This window comes from Macaca thibetana, chromosome 11, assembly GCF_024542745.1.
Source record: "Macaca thibetana thibetana isolate TM-01 chromosome 11, ASM2454274v1, whole genome shotgun sequence".
NCBI classification, from domain to species: Eukaryota; Metazoa; Chordata; class Mammalia; order Primates; family Cercopithecidae; genus Macaca; species Macaca thibetana.
The window spans coordinates 124,465,474-124,485,318 of record NC_065588.1 but is presented as its reverse complement, the minus strand read 5'-3'; the positions used below and the strand labels follow the sequence as shown (position 1 = coordinate 124,485,318).

The following is a 19,845-nucleotide window of genomic DNA, read 5'->3' as shown; positions in this document are numbered from 1 at the left end:
CAAATATTTGGCCCAAATGCAATAGGTAATAAGTAGCAAAATCAAGATTCACAACAGTTCCCTTTGGGTCTAATCCTAAAGTTGTACCCTTCCCCATTCCATGACATTAGGGAGGTGGAAGGAAACTCTCCTTCTGGTCCCCGGAATCCAGGCTGGCTTGGTGACCTGCTGACCACAGAATGCTGTGGAAGGGACATTTCTGGGGTTTCCCCCTCTCCATCATAAGAAGGTTGCAGCTTCCACTGGGCCTCTTGGGCTGCTCACTTTTGACACTGTTGCTCTGAGAACTAAGCAGGCATATTTCATATCAAAATAGTAAAGAACTTCCTTTGCAAAGGCAGGACATGCTTCTGTGAGGTACTGAGCCACCTGTCCCGGAGAAAAGCAAGAACAGAGCAGATCAGAGCCCAGGAAGGTGTGTGATGGGTGAGCGAGATCGGCTACATGGCCCGAGTCTCATATTCACAGGAGACTTCACATGCAACCTCTGAAGTTCAGAACCAGGACACAGACACTGAAATGATTGAAGGAAGACATTTATCAGAAATCTCCTCCCATAGGGCTCATGGCCAGACTTCATCATGTGCAGGGGTGATGTAATCTTACCACATTAAGTTACTACACTCACATTAATGTGTACCCTGTGGGAGTGTGTCCCCACGTCAACTTGTAAATATATAAGTATATTCTACATTACTTCAAAGCCTGTTTTGGACTTCCTTTGTTAAAAAAAGAAGTTTTCTTAGAGCCTTAAAAAGTTATTGGGGGCTGGGTGCAATGCCTCACGCCTGTAATCCCAGCACTTTGGGAGGCTGAGGCAGGTGGATCATCTGAGGTCAGGAGTTTGAGACCAGCCTGGCCAACATGGTGAAACCCTATCTCTACTAAAAAAAAAAATACAAAAAATTAGCCAGGCATGGTGGCAGGCTCCTGGAGTCCCAATTACTTGGGAGGCTGAGGCAGGAGAATCACTTGAACCCCGGATGTGGAGGTTGCAGAGCCGAGGTCATGTCATTGCACTCCAGTCTGGACAACAAGAATAAAACTCTGTCTCAAAAATAATAAAAATAAAAAAAAGTAAATGAGAGTTCCTGGGAGTCCTCTGAGAGGTCATGGGCTGGATGACTGGGTGGTATGGTTGTGGTGGAGGGGACTTCAGTGTGGAATGAGGTGTGACCTGCTGGTGTACCTTTCTGCTCTCAGCCACTGTGGCCTTCGGAGATGAGAGGAGGCAGATACAGTGAGATTGTGAAGATAATGTCTCTATCAGGGGATTCGTTGCTACAGCACCCAGAGTGATTTCAGAAACAAAAAGGGTCGTGCCCTAGCCTGTCTTCAATGGCTGACAGCAATCTCTATTGCCTCACCACCTTATTCTCCATTATTCCTCTAATATCTTCCATTATGGAGACATCCAACGTAAAGTAGAGTAGAATTGATTCAAAAATGCTGCTTGAACTGCAAGCAGCGTTTCTAAATGATTCTAAATTAGAATCGTTCTTAGCTTCTCAACATACAAATACAAGATAAAGAAAAGGAATGATGTTCCCCTCACTGTGTCCATGTGTTCTCATTGTTCAACTCCCACTTCTGAGTGAGAACATGTGGTATTTGGTTTTTTGCTCCTGTGTTAGTTTGCTGAGAATGATGGTTTCCCGATTCATCCACATCCCTGCAAAGGACATGAACTTATTCTTTTTTGTGGCTGCATAGTATTCCATGGTATATACATGTCACATTTTCTTTATTCAGTCTACCACTGATGGGCGTTTGGGTTGGTTCACACCAGGGCTTGTCAGGAAGGAGGGTTGGGGAGGAAGGGGAGAGAGAGCATTAGGACAAATACCTAATGCATGTGGGGCTTAAAACTTAGATGACGGGTTGCTAGGTGCAGCAAACCACCATGGCTCATGTATACTTGTGTAGCAAACCTGCACATTCTGCACATGTATCCCAAAAATTAAAGTAAAATTTTTAAAGAGGAAAAAGAAACTGCATTAAAAATTAAATGCAGTTATGAATATATGTTTTTTGTTTAATCAGCAACCCCTCTACTATTCTGGTAGAAGCTGCTCAATTTCCTTTGAGGACCCAGCCTCCCTCCCTCCCAGTCTGTGTGGTGGGGCCTAAAGGATGCTCACTCATCCACCTTTCCTGGCTCCAGAGCTGGTTACACTTCCCAGGATGTTTATTTGGTTTTATTTTTTTCTGTTTGCTTTGTCTTCTGCTAATAGGTGAGATCTTCCTGGGGTTCTTTCTGTACCTGCTGACAAGGGGCAGCTCTCTCTAGATGCCACGGAGCTGGAAGGTTGCAGCCTGGAACTTGCTGAGGTTGCCTGAGAATGCAGCCCACCCAGGCAAGCAAGAGATGACAAAGTTTCAGCACCTGGATCTATGGCATCCAGGAGCCAGATCCAACCCCCCAGCCTGTATCTGTGACCTTGAGCCAGTCTGAATTGGTAACTGGAAGTCACTTATCTACCAGATTCAACTATCAGGATGTTACTAATAAAAAATGACTCCAAAAATGAAAATGTGTTTCACAATATTTTCATGCAAAGACTTCAGGATCTATTTATACTCGACACCAACCATCTTGGTTATCTGATTTTTTAGTTCTCAGCAGCTGCTAAGCTGTAAATTAGGAGAGGATGCTAATGGTAGTCACACGGAGAGTAAGAAGAGTGATGGTCTAAGGGAGGCAAAAGATCTGAATAGACATTTTTCAAAAAAGATGCAAACAGCCAAAAGTTATATGAAGAAATGGGCTGAGTGTGGTGGCTCATGCCTGTAATCCCAGTACTTTGGGAGGCTGAAGCAGGTGGATCACTTGAGCTTAGGAGTTCGAGACCAACCTGGGCAACATGGTGAAATCTGTCACTACCAAAAATTACAAAAACCAGCTGGACATAGTGGCTCACACCTGTAGTCCCAGGTACTCAGGGGTCTGAGGTAGGAGGATCCCTTGAGCCCGGGAGGTGGAGGTTGCAATGAGCTGAGATTGTGCCACTGCACCCCAGCCTGGGTGACAGAGTGAAACCCTGTCTCAAGAAAACAAAGAAAAGGAAAAAATGGTCAACATTTCTATGCATCAAAGAAATACAATTCAAAACTTCAATGAGACATCATGTCGCCCCAGTTAAAATGGCTTGTATTTGAAGGACAGGCCATAGCAGATACTGGTGAGGATGGGAGAAAAGGGGAACCCTGGTCCACCACAGGCGGAACATACGTTAGTGCAGCCACTATGAAGAGCAATACAGAGGTTCCTCAAAAAACGCTAAAAGCAGAACTACAGTATGACCCAGTAATTTTACTACCGAGTGAGGTATCCAAAAGAACAATCAGTACATGAAAAAGATACCTGCACTCCCGTGTTGATTGTGGCATTTTTCACAGTAGCCAAAATATGGAATCAACCTAAGTGCCCATCAGTGAATGAATAGATACAGAAACTGTGGTATAGGTGCAGGATGGAATATTAGCCGTAGAAAAGACTGATCCAGTCATGGGCAGCCACATGGATGGAACTGGAGGTCATTATGTTCAGTGAAATAAGCCAGACACAGAAAGACAAATATCGCATGCTCTCATTCATATGTGGGGGCTAAAAACAGGCATCTCATGAAGATAGAGAGAAAATTGGTGGTTACAAGAGCCCAGGAAAGATAAGGACAAAGGTGGATAAAGAGAAGTTGATTAATGGGTACAAATATATGGTTTGATAGAAGAAATAAGACCTAGTGTTAGGTAAATCAGCAAGGTGACTATAATTTACCATCATCTATTTTATTTTTCAAAATAGCTAGAAGATGCCAGGCACGATGGCTCACACCTGTAATCCCAGCAATTTGGGAGGCCGAGGAGGGCAGATCACCTGAGGTCAGGAGTTTGAGACCAGCCTGACCAATATGGTGAGACCCTGTCTCTATTAAAAATACAAAACTTGGCCTGGCGTGGTGGTGCACACCTGTAATCCCAGGAGGCAGAGGTTGCAGTGAGCTGAGATGGTGCCATTGCACTCTAGCCTGGGCAACAGACTGAGACTCTGTCTCAAAGAAAAAAAAAAGGAAAAGAAATTATCTTCCTACAAACCCTCCCAACCTATTTCCAAGTCAAGCTCCATGCTTCAGAAACCTTACTGACTCATGTAAGCTCCATGCTTTGGAAACCTTACTGACTCATGTAAGCTCCATGCTTCGGAAACCTTATCGACTCATGCAAGCTCCATGCTTGGAAACCTTGCTGACTCATGCAAGCTCCATGCTTTGAAACCTTGCTGATTCATGCAAGCTCCATGCTTTGAAACCTTGCTGACTCATGCAAGCTCCATGCCTGGAAACCTTACTGGCTCATGCAAACTCCATGCTTGGAAACCTTACTGGCTCATGCAAACTCCATGCTTAGAAACCTTACTGGCTCATGCAAACTCCATGCTTGGAAACCTTACTGGCTCATGCAAACTCCATGCTTAGAAACCTTACTGACTTATGCAAATTGTTGCCTTTCACTTGAGTATTTTTTGTAATGGACACAAGAGGCACAACTATTTGGGAATCATCCCCCTAAATTTCTGAAATTCCAGGCAATTTTGTGCCTTATATGAAGAAAGGGAATTCTGCCTTTACAAAAAGCAGTCTCAATTCTACCAATTACGTAAGCCTTTACTCCCAGCATTAAGGAAAAGAAAAGAAAAGCAATGACTTATACACAGAATTGCACCCACAGTTTCCTTCTCCATTTATATGTCTCAGCTGCGTGTGATTTGGACAGAGTGTAACAGCTTGGGGATTAATTACGCCCTGCACATCCTTTGCAGGGTACATCTTGCCATCCGGAGGCAATGCTGGAGCGGGCAGTTGTCTGCAGGGAGGCCCTGGCTCACTCTGGGCCAAATAACAGGACTGATTGCAGCCAGGGATGAAACTTCCTGTTTCTCCCAACCAGAAACAGGCAGAGGTGAGTGATGTCTCTGAGGGGCAAGTACAAGTCACACCATTTCAATTTTGCTCTCCTCTGTACCAACTGACAGCTGGCTCCTTTGTCCCCAGTGTTTGTTAGCAGGGTAATTAGCAGGATACCTACCCCACCAACCTTACAGGCAGCCAAAGGCATCTCCCTTAGCAAACAGGGGAGCAGGGCAGTGTGAGCCTCAGAGCTCCTGAAACTCACGCAGAGCTGGCACAGAGCAGCGGGAACTGACAGACAAAGTCACTTGAAACATATTTTCTCTGTGCAAGGAGAGGAGAGTTCCAGTGAGAGAGTGAAGCAGATGAAAAGACGACATGAAAACAAACAAACAAACAAACAAAATAACCCACTTCAAGTTCTCGGAGGCTGGTCTCATTTCAAGCCTGGAAATTACGACTGCAGACTGCAGGGTGGTCCCTGCACTCCCTGTGTATATGTGGAGTGTATATGTGTATATGATCTAGTGGTTGCTAGCATCATGAGAGAGAGAAAGCCATACACTGCTATGAGAAGAGTCCCCAGGAGTCAGGAATTTACCTGTGCCCTGGGGCAGGCACTCCCTTGGGTAATTTCCTCATTAATTCATTCCACAGGGTGGGATGGTGCCCCCAGCCTCTGCAGGGAGCTGTTCTGCATGCTGGAGGTGGAGACGCCAGTGCCTCTGAGGGCCTCCCTTTTCTGACAGAGCTTGCAGAGAAGGCAGACATGAAATGGATGGTCACAGATAGGGTGGGGGATACAGAAGTGGATGCACAGACAACCGGGGAGTGCTCAGGGCTTGAAAGAGGGAAATTGCAGAAGTGAGAAAGTGAACAGATTCCAAAGATAGGAAGAAAGTGGATTTGTGAATGACTCTTGAGTGTGAGCATCCATCCCTGTGAGCAAGAAGACACGCGTTCTCAGGCCCATACGCCGTGAACATCCTCACTAAAGCAGATGTTTCTTGGAAAATCACAACTGGAACTGAGTCATCGATGACAGGAACAGGCAGCCTTAGCAAGTGCAGAAGAAAATTATCATCAAGGATGATTCACTAGATAGAATACAGCCACAGGGTGCAGAAGCCTGGGATCCAGGCCCAACATGGCCACCCTTTGTGTGACCTCCAATCAATCCTGTCTAGATGAGTGGTTCTCAGCCCTCTGCGGTTAGAACGGAGAGCTTGAGAGAGTGCCGACGTCAGACCCCTACCCCTGGAACTCTGCTTTGTCATCCCGGCAGTTCTCTAGAGCAGCTCTGGCGCTACACCTGAAGCTACAGAATGCTGCAATAATAGCTGTCATCATCCCCTGGGCATAAGGAAAGAGATGCACCTCATGGAGGTTGGTGTCAGAGTGAGGGAAGAACTTTTGGGACTTAATTAGAGAAGCTTCTATAATGCCTCATTCTAGGATATCGCTAAAAAGACTTCTTTAGTTGTGAGTAACATTAACCAGCTTGAGTCAGCTTATGGAAAAAGGAGATTTTTATTAAAGAGCTGTGTTTGGGGGAGACCCAGGGCAGGTACACGGCCAGCCCCAGAAAGGACCTGGAGCCAGATTAAGGGGCTGGCTTGCCCATGTGTCTCCCCTCTGCTCACTCCCTCTGTGCACTGATCTACCTGATCTCTCTGGGCACAAAGGAGAGGGTGGGTGTCCCAAGAATGCCTGGTTGATAATTAGGCGTTCTTCAGTTGCCATCCGAGCAGACACTATCCCTGGTTTCCAGCTAAACCTGGGAGAATGAAGGTGACTCACCCACCTATGGCCGTCGATCAGAGGAGATAGCCAGATAATTTCTTTAAAAGGATAAGTAAGTCAAATATATAGCACGCCAGGTGGCAACACATCCGATTGAAAAATAATACATGGGAGGACTATAGGGCCACTAGTGGTGGACGTGGTATTGGACTTTATGCACAGGGATCAGTGAAAATAGTGACAAAAATGATATAAATATAAGTTTATGGTATAAATATGATATATATGTATGTTATATTAGTATATATATTTAGTCTACCTATACTATATATATAAAATAGTCTATGTATACACACTATGTGTATATACTAAATATACACTATGTATATAAAATACTATATATATGCTACATATTTAAAACTATATATACTATGTATATGTATTACTATATATACTGTGTATATGTAATACTATATATACTATGTATATATTTAATATAAGCTAAATATATATACTAATATACCATACATATATAGCATACTTATATCATATATGTATATTTATACCATAATTTTCACTATTTTTGCTGACTACTGTGCATAAAGTCCAATGCCACTTATATTTAATATGCTTTTACTAAATACATATAGTCACTTATATTTAGTATACTTATACTAAATTTATATATGCATGGCATATATATGTATACACTAAACATATATATACACTATGTATACTATGCATATATACACACACACATACACTTTGTATATATATTTAGCATAAGTATTTCCCACGAACCACTGGGGATATGCTTATACTAAAAATATTTATTGTTAATCTGAAATTCACATTTAATCAGGTCTTGTAATTTTACTCTCTAATGCTGACAACCTTCTAATGTTAATACTTTAATGACCTTGGTTGGGGAAGGCCTCACTGCGCCTTTTGAGTAAAGACACTGGAAGGAGGCAGGTGCAGGAGTCCTGTGGTCCCCTGGGGAGGAGGATTTGTGAACAATGCCAGGGCCTGGGCAGAAGAGTCTTTGTGTGCTTGAGGAACAGCAGCGGCCATCCTGCTGTGACTGAGGAGTGAGGAAGAGGGCTGGGGAAAGGGGGAACTGTGGGCCCTGATGGGATGAACCTGGGAGGCCGATGACATGACCCTGGCCTTGACTCTGATAAGCTGGTCCCCCAGGGGAGGGGTCAGCAGAGGAGTGACACTATCTGGACAGGTGCTTAGGAGGCTCTGTCTGGCTGTTGGTTGAGATCCCACAGTCAGCTGGAGTAAGGACATCTGCAGAGAGCCCTTGAAGGGCCTTGCCCTAAGATACAGGCAATGGTGGCCGGGACCTGATGTCAACAGAGGCAACAGCGAGACATGATCAGAGCCTGGACAGGACATAATGGCATCATTTGCAAGGTATAGTGCAAAATGAACATGTGGGGCCTGTTGTTTTAAAACCATGAAGTTCATGATAGTGATAGCAGAGCATGGAGCCCCTTCCAAACAAGGGACCCTTTGTCACCGCATGGACCGTATGACCAGGAAGCTGGCCCTGATGGCATCCACAGCATTTGTTCACGAACTATAGCAGGGGAGAGGAAAGGAGACTCCAGCCTGACGAAATAAAGCTGCAGAGCTAGTGCGGACCGATGGGGGAGGATGCTGTGTGGGAGACACATTCTTGGAACAGGGAGTATAAATTGTGACCGGGGAAAACAGTGCAACATCTTCTGGTCTTTCTACAACCCAGTTAATTAAACATTAGTCATGCTAACTCCATAGTAGTTTCTAGTGTTCTTCAGCTCCACTATCCTCACAAACATTTGAAGTGGTGACAAGTTGCTTGTGGGGCTGCACATCTGTACGCCGGTGGAAGAGGGTGCATAGGATACTGTCAGATGCACTTTGTGACTTGCTGGGCATAATGCGATTTTAAAAAATAATACTTTAAAATATCCTAATAAGTAAAATACTACATATTGATAAAAGCAATTAAAATTTTATAGATGCAAATAATGCCTGAACTAGAAGGGAACATTTTTCAACATAAAATTTGTGATTTTTATTAGGCTTTTATGTAAAATATATATACAACTTCCTTTCCACAGGAAAGTAATTTTTAAGGTGAAGTAATTATTTTACAGGAAACTACTGAGTTTTATATTTTTTGGTATCATCCACATGCTTTAATTGTTTTATTGTTTTTAATACTATACTTTGTAGATTCTGTTGGGTTTTCTTAAAAGTTATTACATTGTCTGCAAAATAATAATTTTTCTTTCTCTTCTTAGGCAATATTTATATATTTTGTTTTACAAAAAAGTATAGTGAAGAAAAGATTTCCTCTACAATAGTGACAAAAATCATAAAATATGCAGAAATTTTGAGAATGAGCTAAACACGTGCATGAATTGCATGATGAAAACAGTAGAACTCTATTAAAGAGTCTTATAGAAGGGCTGCCCAATGAGATATATCTTCTTTGGGTATGATTCAACATCAGGGAGAACTCCTTTCCCCCACATTAATCTAAATATGTGAGATGAACTCTACTAGCATTCTAGTTGGATATTTATTGGATTTTCACAAAAATTTTCAAAAGTTTACTTGGTATAAGATAAAAGTGGAACATTCACTGTCCTCATCATAAGATGGAGATATGACAGTACCCACGATGTAAGGCCACTGAGGGACAAATGGATCAAGCACCAAGATGCACTGGAACCATAGCACACACTCAAACATGCAAACAGTTGATGTATTTTCACTGTGGCACAGGATCTTTTGTTCTTCTGAGAATGACCATGCCTTTCCATGGGTGGGATTGTTAATTTGTGTAGTTTTAAATTTTGGTTAAAGTGAATTTTTTTAAGAAAAGTACTTGTATGGATAATAAGATTTTTGGTGCTGAAAAAATACAAGTGAGGAAGTCCCAGAAAATTTTAAACAACTACAAAAAAAAAAAAAAAAAAAAAAAAAAATAAAAAAAAATCAAGGGGTCAGCCTGGTTAGCCACTTAAATAGGAATTAGAGAAATTTAACCAAGATTGTATTCATGCAGATACGGACAAGTCCATCAAGAAGAATATAGCCATGAAACCACTCCAAATATATATGCAAATTTGGAACATTATGGAAATTAAATCGCTTTGAAGAAAAGGTAGGTGGTTATCTAATTATCAACTATATATTTAGAGAACAAAAAGCTGGCTTCTTACTTTATCCATGTCACCTAGCACAAATCAGATTGATTAAATTTTTAAATGTTACTCATGAAACTGTTAGTTATAGAAGAAAATTAGAGTGAGCCATACTTTTAAAAACAAGACAAGATAGGACGGGCGCTGTGGCTCATGCCTGGAATCCCAGCACTTTGGAAGGCTGAGGTGGGCGGATCCCAAGGTCAGGAGATGGAGACCATCCTGGCTAACATGGTGAAACTCCGTCTCTACTAAAAATACAAAAAAATTAGCCAGGCGTGGTGGCAGGTGCCTGTAGTCCCAGCTACTCGGGACGTTGAGGCAGGAGAATGGCGTGAATCCGGGAGGTGGAGCTTGCAGTGAGCTGAGATCAGGCCACTGCACTCCAACCTGGGCAACAGAGCGAGACTCCATCTCAAAGAAAAAAAAAAAAGGAAGTCAAGATAATTGTGGGTAAAACAATGGGAAAATAATGCAACTCGAAGTTCAATGCCAAGGGCACCCCAGGTTCAGCATCTCAGAGGTCAGAACTGGGTAAAGAAGGCAGAGTGTGGGCCCAGTGATGGAGAAGGTGGTCTGAGAGTGACCAGCTTCCTAGGCAAGCTCTGGTATGTGGGTTTGGACTGAAGACCTGCACCTGTCTCAGTATTGCCATTTGCTGGTTGAGTCTCCTTAGGCAACAATATTAAACTTTTTTGAGCTCACTTTCCTCCCCTGAATAGTGGAGGCATTTACTTCTGTTTTGTCCACCATACAGTCCTATTCAGTCTTGTTTGAGTTCATGGGTGTGAACACTCCATGCAAACTGTAAAAGTTTGTAGGTTGAAAGAATAAAGGCCACTGTCCCCTTTAAGCAACGACCTTCGCCTAGATTCAAGTCAGTTATAGACTTAGAGATGAATGAATTGCAGCAGGAAATGATTTTACATTTCTAATTCCTTCAATGTGTTTTAATGAGTTGATTTAACTCTAACTGAAAATTCATTTAAATTCATTTGCTCCAAGTAAATACAAAAATGAATATTAGATACACTGGGGAAAGAAAAAACTCATTTAATTATGTCTGCTCCATTCCCTAGGAGCAATCTTTGATTCCCCTGGGTAGGTTGATTCTTCATCCTTCAACCACTGTCTCTTCTGCCCTGGGGAAGTCACACTGAAATCAGCTAGACCTAGCACGTATAAAACAAATTTCGTGCTTGGTCCAGGGATGAGGTAAGGGTGAGCGAGGACAGTTAGGAAGCATCTTATCATAAATAAGCTTGTGGTAACAGACACAAAAGTTACTGCAAAAGATTCAGCAAAGTATGTCTCTTTCTACCCTTTCTTGCAATGTGTTTCCCAACTCCAATTCAACCAGCTAGGACATACTGCTCCAAAAGGTGTCACTTATAGCAATCATTCAGATAAAAAACAAATAAATCAATGTTGATCTCAGCTTTTGTGTTTCAAAGTAGAACATTGAAACTTAAGACAGAGCCAAAGCTCTTGAGAGAAAAAAGCCTTTTTAGAACTTGAGCTTCTTGAAACTTTTGATTTTAGGTTCTGATCTAAACAATAAGTAAAAAAAGAATGATATTTTTCAAGCTCACTTGGAATTGACAAAGATTCCATTTGCCTGGGGGAGAAGCAGTCCACAGTCTTAGAAGAAAGGAAGAGAATAAGGTACCCCTTGTCCATGCACCAAGCTTGGGTTGATAGATCCCCAGAGGGTACTCATGATCTGAGATTAGAAGGAATGTGGGCCCCTCTTCCTGCCTGGTTGTCTATGCCTGCAGAAAGTACCTTATGTCATCTTGGCATTAAAGAGAAGAGATGGGAACATGGAAGCCTTAAGCCCAGGGGTCTGGGATATGCCCCCTTTTCTCCTCCCCCCATAAAGAGGGGAGCCAATATTGTCCTCTGTGACTGGAAGTGGCAGAGGCATGCTACTGAGAACCTCTTGACAAGGATAAACCTCGGGATAGAGACCAGGGTCTGGGTTACATCCTGTGGTTGGGGCAGGATTGGGGACTAGAAGTAAACATCTCAAGTGAGGACAGGAGGTCTGATGGTCAGACAGGGCCTTGCATCGCCGTGGCGCATCCCCGTGGGCACCAGAGCTGTGCAGGGAGGGCCTGAGAGCTGGAAGAGAGTCCCCCAGGGCAGTGCTGCTTCAACTCCCTGAAAGTTAGAATCAATTCTGTGGAGGCTGGAGGAGGGAGAAATGGATGAATTGAGGAATTCAGCCTGAATTACTTGAGATTACTTAGACTTGATGAGTCATATTTTCTGTCATTAGACTAAATGGGGCCAGAAATACAAATTAAGTAGATATACAGATATATTTTTAAAATTTTCTGTGTCACACACACGCATATATAAATATATAACACAAGTAGGTAGATATAAATATATATTGATAATCATTATATATAATATATAATTATATATTATATTTATAATGATAATAAATATATATATCTCACTCTTAAATCTGTGGATTAAAACTATCTTATACAAAAACAAAAAGACATGACTGGGAGGCTCTTTTTGGGACATGTATCATATCCATCTTGGCTCTGCCAGGAAAATGGAACCAGTAGGATCTATATCTCCATCTATCTACATCTCGATCTATTTTATTTATTGCAAGGGATTGGCTTATGCAATTGTGGGGGATTACTAGGCAAGTTCAGGAAGGTCAGGCTGGAAACTCTCAGGCAGGAGCTGGTGCTGCAGTCCACAGACAGAATTTTCTGTTTTCTGTTCTGCTCTTAAGGTCTTTCAACTGAATGTCTCAGGCCAACCAAATTATCTAGGATAATCTTTGCTTACAGTCAACTGTTCGGATGGTGTTTAGATGTCTGGGGACTCTAGCCTGGCCAAGCTGACACGTAAAACTGATCACACATTGACTAAAGTGCCTTTTCCCAGCCACGGTTTATTCTGTCTTTCCTCAACCCTATGAGTGAGACAGTGGGGTTGAGGTGAGAGTGGACTGGAGTGAGGCTTGGGGAGAACGTGGCCAATATGCAGGTGGAGATAGAGGAAGGGTCAACCACCACCATGAGGGCCCCCACGCCGGGTGATGGGAGGAGTGTGGGAACCTAGATGGGAGAAAGTTGGTGGATGAAGATGATTCATGTGGGGCTGGAGGTCTTCAGGTTGCAGCATCCGGGGGTGTTGTGTAGTGACCAAGGGCACGACAGTCAGATGATCTGGGTCCAATCTCTGCTCCAAAGTGATGGGCGTGACTTTGTTCAAGTCACAAAAAGTTATTTAGCCTCAACCTCATCATCTAAAATGGAAGATGCAAAGATTATTCTGATGAGGACCTGGCACTTCTTATCCCCTCAACAAATACTCTGGACAACAGATCTTTGGACCTGCAGGGTAAAGACAGCTGAACAAAGTTGACTCTGCCATGATCCAAGAGGGGGTTTGCTTTGGGAGGGGGAACTTGGACATGTTGTAGGTGGGAGTGAAACACAAAACAGCAAAAGAAGAATGAAAATGCAGCCAAGGGAGGGAAAAATACTCAGTAAATCAAAGGTCAGCAGAGAAGAAATATTCACTTGAAGAGAATGTGTCTGCAATAATCATTTTTTTCCAGTTGTTAATTAAAAGAAAGAAACGAATGTGCCAACAGATTCACTCTAGGAGTTTATTCTAAGAAAATACTTAGATATGCCGTGAAAGATTCACGGATGAAGACATTTGTTGGAGACGAATTAGAACAGAAAAATATTGGAAACAAGCCAAGAATATCCAACCATAGAAAATAGCTAAGTAAACTAGGAAATGATCATAGGGTATAATATTGTATAACTATTAGAACCATGTTTGTGAATGAAATTTTAAGGGGAAAATATTTGTGATATGCTATTAAAAACCGCAATGTCAAATTATATCGTGTTTACCCACTCACGTACATCTTTGGAGAAACAAGTAGAAGTAAATAGGAACATGATGTTAACAGCTGCTATCGCTGGGTGATGTGATGAGAGGAGATTTTAAGGTACAAAAATTAAGGGTTTTTTATTGTTTAACTTTAAAGGGAGGTATATACATGTTCATCATACAAACTACTAGAAAATGTATAAAATCTTAGTAGTAAGTTAAAAGTATGTGTACATACTTTTATGTATTTAAAAGTATGTGTATATGTACATATGGCTACCAGGAAATTTGCCATGGGCCAAGTGCTGGAGTAAGTAGTTTTAAATAATTACCGGATATAAGTGCTTTTCACAAATCACCACTTTTGGTCCTCACCACAAAACCATAGAGTAGCTACCGTTATTACTATCATTTTATGGATGAAACTAAGGGCAGTCACACATTTTGACAAAGGTCCTCCAGAGTGAACGCTGGCATTTAGCTCCAGATGTCCACTGCATAGCTTGAGCTTACAACACCTATACTGGCTGTGTAGAGGCTTAAAATCAATTAATTAAAATTTTATTTCACTTTATTTTATTTTTCTGAGACAGAGTCTCACTCTGGTGCCCAGGCTGAGTGCAGTGGTGCAATCACAGCTCACTGCAGCCTGGACCTCCTGGGCTCAAGCGATCCTCCCATCTCAGCCTCTGGAGTATCTGGGACCACAGGCACGCACTACCATGCCTGGCTAATCTTCGTATTTTTTTAGTGGACTGGGAGGCAGGGTGCCTCACTATGATGCCTAGGCTGGTCTCAAACTCCTGGGCTGAAGAGATCCTCCTGCTTCAGCTTCCCAAAGTGCTGAGATTACAGATGTGATCCATTGCACCCAGCTAATTAATTAAAATTTTAAACACAGTTGGGCACAGACTTTATTATACATTTTATTTATTGATATATTTTTACATTCTTTCATAATTAGTATTTTCCTGTACTACATAAGATGACTGAAAGCATGGGCTCTGGTGGCTAAACTCTTAGGTGTTGCCATTGCGCTTCTCAGATGATCTGTTTCTTTGCCTGTTTGTCATTTTTACCCCCATGCCCCTTTTGGCTCCTGGTTTTCCAACAGATAGACAACATTTCGTCATTACTTCCTCTGTCCCTGTTATGCCTAGTCCCTTGGGAGACAACGTCTCTGATTTTCATTGTTCTCTTTCCTTCTTCTAGCTATACACTTAAAAGTTTATTTTTAACCTAGGGCACATTATGAACATCAAGAATGAAAGATTTAAAAGATGAAACATGGACTTATTTCTTCTACAAAGGACTGGGAGAACCAGAGGCATATTCAGGCTCTCTACCCCTTTCCCCATTTCTTAGATTTTATTGATGTTATTTAGGTTATCAACAAAGGGTTGAACCTTCAGATTACTGTGACTCATATAACTTTATGTTTTCCTGTTAATCTATAGGCAGAAGAATGTACTTACATTTGACTTAATCTGTAGCTATGTCAGTCAAGGCCCCAGGATAAAAGAGGTAGCCCAACAGACTGGCTGGTTTTCAAATTTAATAAAGAACCAATTTAACAATGTGTGGGGGAATTTTGTATGATTCCACTTCATTAGATGTCCAGAATGAGTAGATCTAACAAGGCAGTAGGTAGATCAGTGGTCACTCAGGGTAATAGATTGGAGGGTGGCAGGGCACAGGTGTGTGATTTATTTTCGAGGTGACAAAAGTGTCTTAAAGTTGGTTGTGGTGATAGTTGCACACATCTGTGAATATGGTCAAAACCACTGCATTGCATATTTAAGTGGGTGAATTGTATGGTCTATGAGTACCAGCTCATTATATCTATTAGGAGATACATGCGTGATGATGTAGTTCTGAGGCGAGTGAGTGAAGGGTGAAGGGGTGAGAGTAGGGAGTTGCTGCTAGAGAGACAGCTGGGTGGAGGGACAGCTTGGGAAGAGTGGTGAATTGGGGGTGGATCCCAGCTAGCCTGCAGTGACCCTGCACAGATGGAGCCAGGAATCCATACTCTTCCCCTGGGGTTCTCCAGTTGGGGTGGTTCATCCCAACTGAGTGCCAGAAAGCACCCTGTGCCTTGGTGGTGGCTACATTGGTTTCCTTCTCTAGGTAGAGAGCAGGTGGAGAAGAAGCAGAGCAATATGCAGGGATTAAAGGGGCATATCCAGCAGAGTAACTGATTTTAAAGATGGCATCAGGCCTTTTAGACCTCAACTTTCCCCGTGTTGACACTTTCTAAACTTTTCTTTAATGTCACAGTTATCTGGAATATGTGCTTGAGCTCATGTTCTCAAGAAGGTCCCTGTAGTAGGCAGTCAGCAGGATGGTCCCCAGTGTCCCTGTCCCCAGTGTCACCTCCCATGTAGATGACTGCCACGCTGGGCCATGGCGGATCTGTGTGAGGAATATCATACGGTAGGAGTGCTGGGCTGTCCCTGCTGAGATTTGGTCATGAAAGATGCCTATCTTGGTTTCTGTCTCTCTCCCCAACCCCCATCAATCTGGGGAAGCAGCTGCCATGATGCCCAGGCCGCCCTACAGAGAGGCCCACATGGGGAGGGGCCGAGACTGCCAGCCGCACGAGTAAACCAGCCCCAGTCAAGCCTTCAGATGATGCAGCCTCAGTCACAACCTGACTGAACCTCACGAGATACCCTCTGCCAGCCCACCCAGTTCTGCTGCCCTTAGATTCTTAGCCATCAGAAATTGAGTGTTGTGGCCAGGTATGGTGGCTTACGCATGTAATTCCAGCACTTTGGAGGCCGAGGTGGGCAGATCAATTGAGGTCAGGAGTTCGAGACCAGCCTGGCCAACATGGTGAAACCTCGTCCCTACTAAAGATACAAAAATTAACCATGCTTGGTGGTGGTACATGCCTGTAATCCCAGCTATTTTGGTGTCTGAACTGAGATCATGCCACTGCACTGCAGCCTGAGCTTCAGGGTAAGACTCTGTCTCAAGAAAAAAAAAAAAGAAAAGAAAAGAAAAGAAATTGTGTGTTTTGGGCTGTCAAATTTTGGGGGTACTTTTTTATTGAGATGGAGTCTCATTGCTTCCCATGGTAATCATAGCTCATTTCAGTATCCAACTCCTGGGCTCAAGCAATCCTCCTGTCTCCTCAGCTTCCCAAGTAGCTGGGATTACAGGCATGTACCGCCACACTCAGATAATTTTTTTTGTAAAGATGGGGTCTCACTATATGGCCCAGGTTATTCTCCAACTCCTGTGCTCCATTGATCCTCCTGCTTTGGCCTACAAAAGTGTTGGAATTACAGGCATGAGTCACCATGTCCAGCTTGGAGTAATTTTTTTAATACAGCAATAGATACTTAACACAATCACATCAATAAGTCTTTGTGAACATTCTCTGATAACTAATCAAAACTTACCTGTCATTGTATTCTTTCCTTTAGGGCATCCTTGAATTTGTATCACACTCAAAGTTTTACCTGATCATCTCCCAGATTGACTGTGAATTTCATGATGGCAGGAGACAATGTTTAATTTTTGTTTTTAAATCAGCCAGCTCTGTGCCTGGCTCAAAGCATGGTTTTGGATGAAATAAATGGAGAAAGGTACAGAAACAAAAAAGCTCCTGGGAAGTGTTGGGGCTCCAGGAGTTGCAGTGTAGACGATGCCTCCTTTCAAAAATTGCTTAGAGCAGACAGGGCCCTGAGTTTAAAACAAGATTGAAAGGCATTTTACAATATCCCCGAACTCCCTACCTTTGTACTTAGATGGAAAAGACGGCAGCTTATTCGGACACAATGTGATGGAATGGCTTAGACGATCTCCCATTCGTATGCAGAGGAGGGGAGATAGTGCCATGTTCCGTGTGAACAATTCTTCATCTTAAGAGTTTGCACAGTGAGCAAAGAAAAAAAAAACTTTCTTGGAATGATGTTCTCCAGAGCAAAGAGCCCATGTTGTTTTAGCCTCAGAATCATGGCTTCAATGCAAATTGGGTTTGGCATTTTACAAAAGGAGCTGCATCATGATTGGGGTCATGAAGGGAGGCACAGTGGGTAGTCTTCCATCAACAGTATTATTTGTGAACTAAAGGTTGTGATGCCTTGGTTGTGCAAACAGCCTTTTCTCTCCCTGCACATAAAATTCTCTTCATCCTGAGTCACATCACAATGGAATCCCACAGGGACCTTCACAGGTAGTAATGATGCCACGTTGATTTAATGGGGTGGAGACCAGGTGCTTAATGCAACCTTTATTCCATTCATTTATAGGTTCTTTTACAGCTGTCACCACACTTAAAAATTGTAAAAGGAAAAGAGCTTTCTGAGTCTCCTTGTCATTACCTGAGAAAAGATTCTGTGACATTTTGGGTTGTATTTTTCTTCCTGAACCATTTCCAGACTTTCTGGAATGCACAAAGGCCACCAATGACTTGCGTGATCAATAAGGAGAAGGGAAAAAGGGGATTACTCTTTGGGTTTCCGGGATATGTTGAACAAATGCTAGAAGAAAAATGAGCCAAGGAAACAGCTTTGTAGTTTGGATTACAGCAGTGCGCAGTAGGGGTACTGGGCCGTTGGCTGGCCTACCTTGCCCACACACACATGCTGGGGAACCTGGAGGCTCTGAGAGGGCAGCAGGTCCAGGACCTGGGCCCAGATTGGCAGATGGAGCAGCGGCAGAAAGATGAACAGTCGTGAAGGCAGCAGCTGCCCAAGAGAGAGAAAGGGCTCATGTGAGCAGCACGTGGACAAGCCACGGGCAGCCAGCTGGCCTGTCAGTCCACAGAGTCCATTTCTGTGACATCTGTACAAAGATAGAACCTCGTCTGTAGTTATTACCAAATAAAAGCATTTGCATGGAAATTTTACTAAAGCATATTATGGACTTAGAGGAGCCTTCTGAGTTAGAACCTCTTGTTTTGAAAACTGTTAAACATTGCAAAGTAAATATCCACAGGTTAGATATAGACATTGAACTGAAAGATCATTGCATTCAGTGGGAAATAACTCTATTTTCATGTGATGCTTTGGATGAACCAGTCATTAACAAAGAAACAATTTAAAATAAAGTTTTTTTAACTGACAATGGAGCAGTAGAATATGTTTTGAATCATAAACAAATCATGAAGCCACTTTTCACATTTTTTAAGATCCCTGTAAGGTACAGGAGATGTCTAAGGAAACATTAACATGCCATTGCGTTAATTCTCATTTAAAATTAAATCCAGACTGACACAAAATCGATGTATATAAATATTTAAATTTTTTAGAAAAATCATTCTGCAAGTATCATCAGCTCATGATGTACTAAAACATATATTTCACAATAATTTTCCAGAAATGTATCTCAAATTTGTTGTAGCCTATAAAGTATTCTTAATTGCTCCAGTAACGGCTGCATCAGCAGAAAGATCCTTCTCAAAATTAAAAATTATCAAAAATCATTTGCATTTTCCAAAAGCAACTGACATCTCTTTCAATTATATAGATGGAAAATGAAATTGCCAAAAGTATAAATTTTGATGATCTAATAAGTGAATTTGCAAAAAGGCAACCAGAAGAATTTATGATCAATCAATATATCATCTTATCAAGTATTTTTTTGTATTGTATGCTGTCATGACATCCTATTTTATTGACTGATTGATTTAATTGAAAACTAATAATTGTATGTGTTTTGGAGTACAATGTGAAGTTTGATCTATGTATACATTGTAGAAAGATTCAATCAAACCCATGAACATATCCATCACATTATCAACTTATAATTTTTTGTGGTGAGAACATTGAAAAGTTATTATTTTAACAATTTTGAAATATGCATGATTATTATCTGTGGTCATCATGCAATGTAATAGACCATTAAATCTATTCTTCCAGTCTAACTGAAACTCATACCCTTAGATCACCATCTCTCCTTTCTTCATTCCTGCCCTGCCCCAGCCTCCAGCAACCATCTTTCTTCTCTCTCTTTATGAGATCGACTTTTTTAGATTTCACATGTAAGTGAGGCAGTATTTGTTTTTCTGTGCCTGGCTTAATATCACTTAAAATAATGTTCTTTCCATCCATCCATGTTGTTACAAATGACATAATACCCTTTTATTAAAGGCTGTG

The 19,845-nt window shown here is 42.1% G+C and overlaps 1 long non-coding RNA gene across 1 annotated transcript in view; it reads left to right on the top strand.

Moving 5' to 3' along the window:
• Positions 1-213: 213 nt before the first annotated feature.
• LOC126930977 (uncharacterized) overlaps positions 214-19,845 on the top strand; it is a 30,823-nt gene continuing 11,191 nt past the window's right edge. Inside the window, exons 1-3 of the long non-coding RNA XR_007717747.1 lie at positions 214-229; positions 338-426; positions 4,820-4,959. This is a non-coding gene — a long non-coding RNA (uncharacterized LOC126930977). The remainder of the gene's footprint in view (positions 230-337; positions 427-4,819; positions 4,960-19,845) is intronic.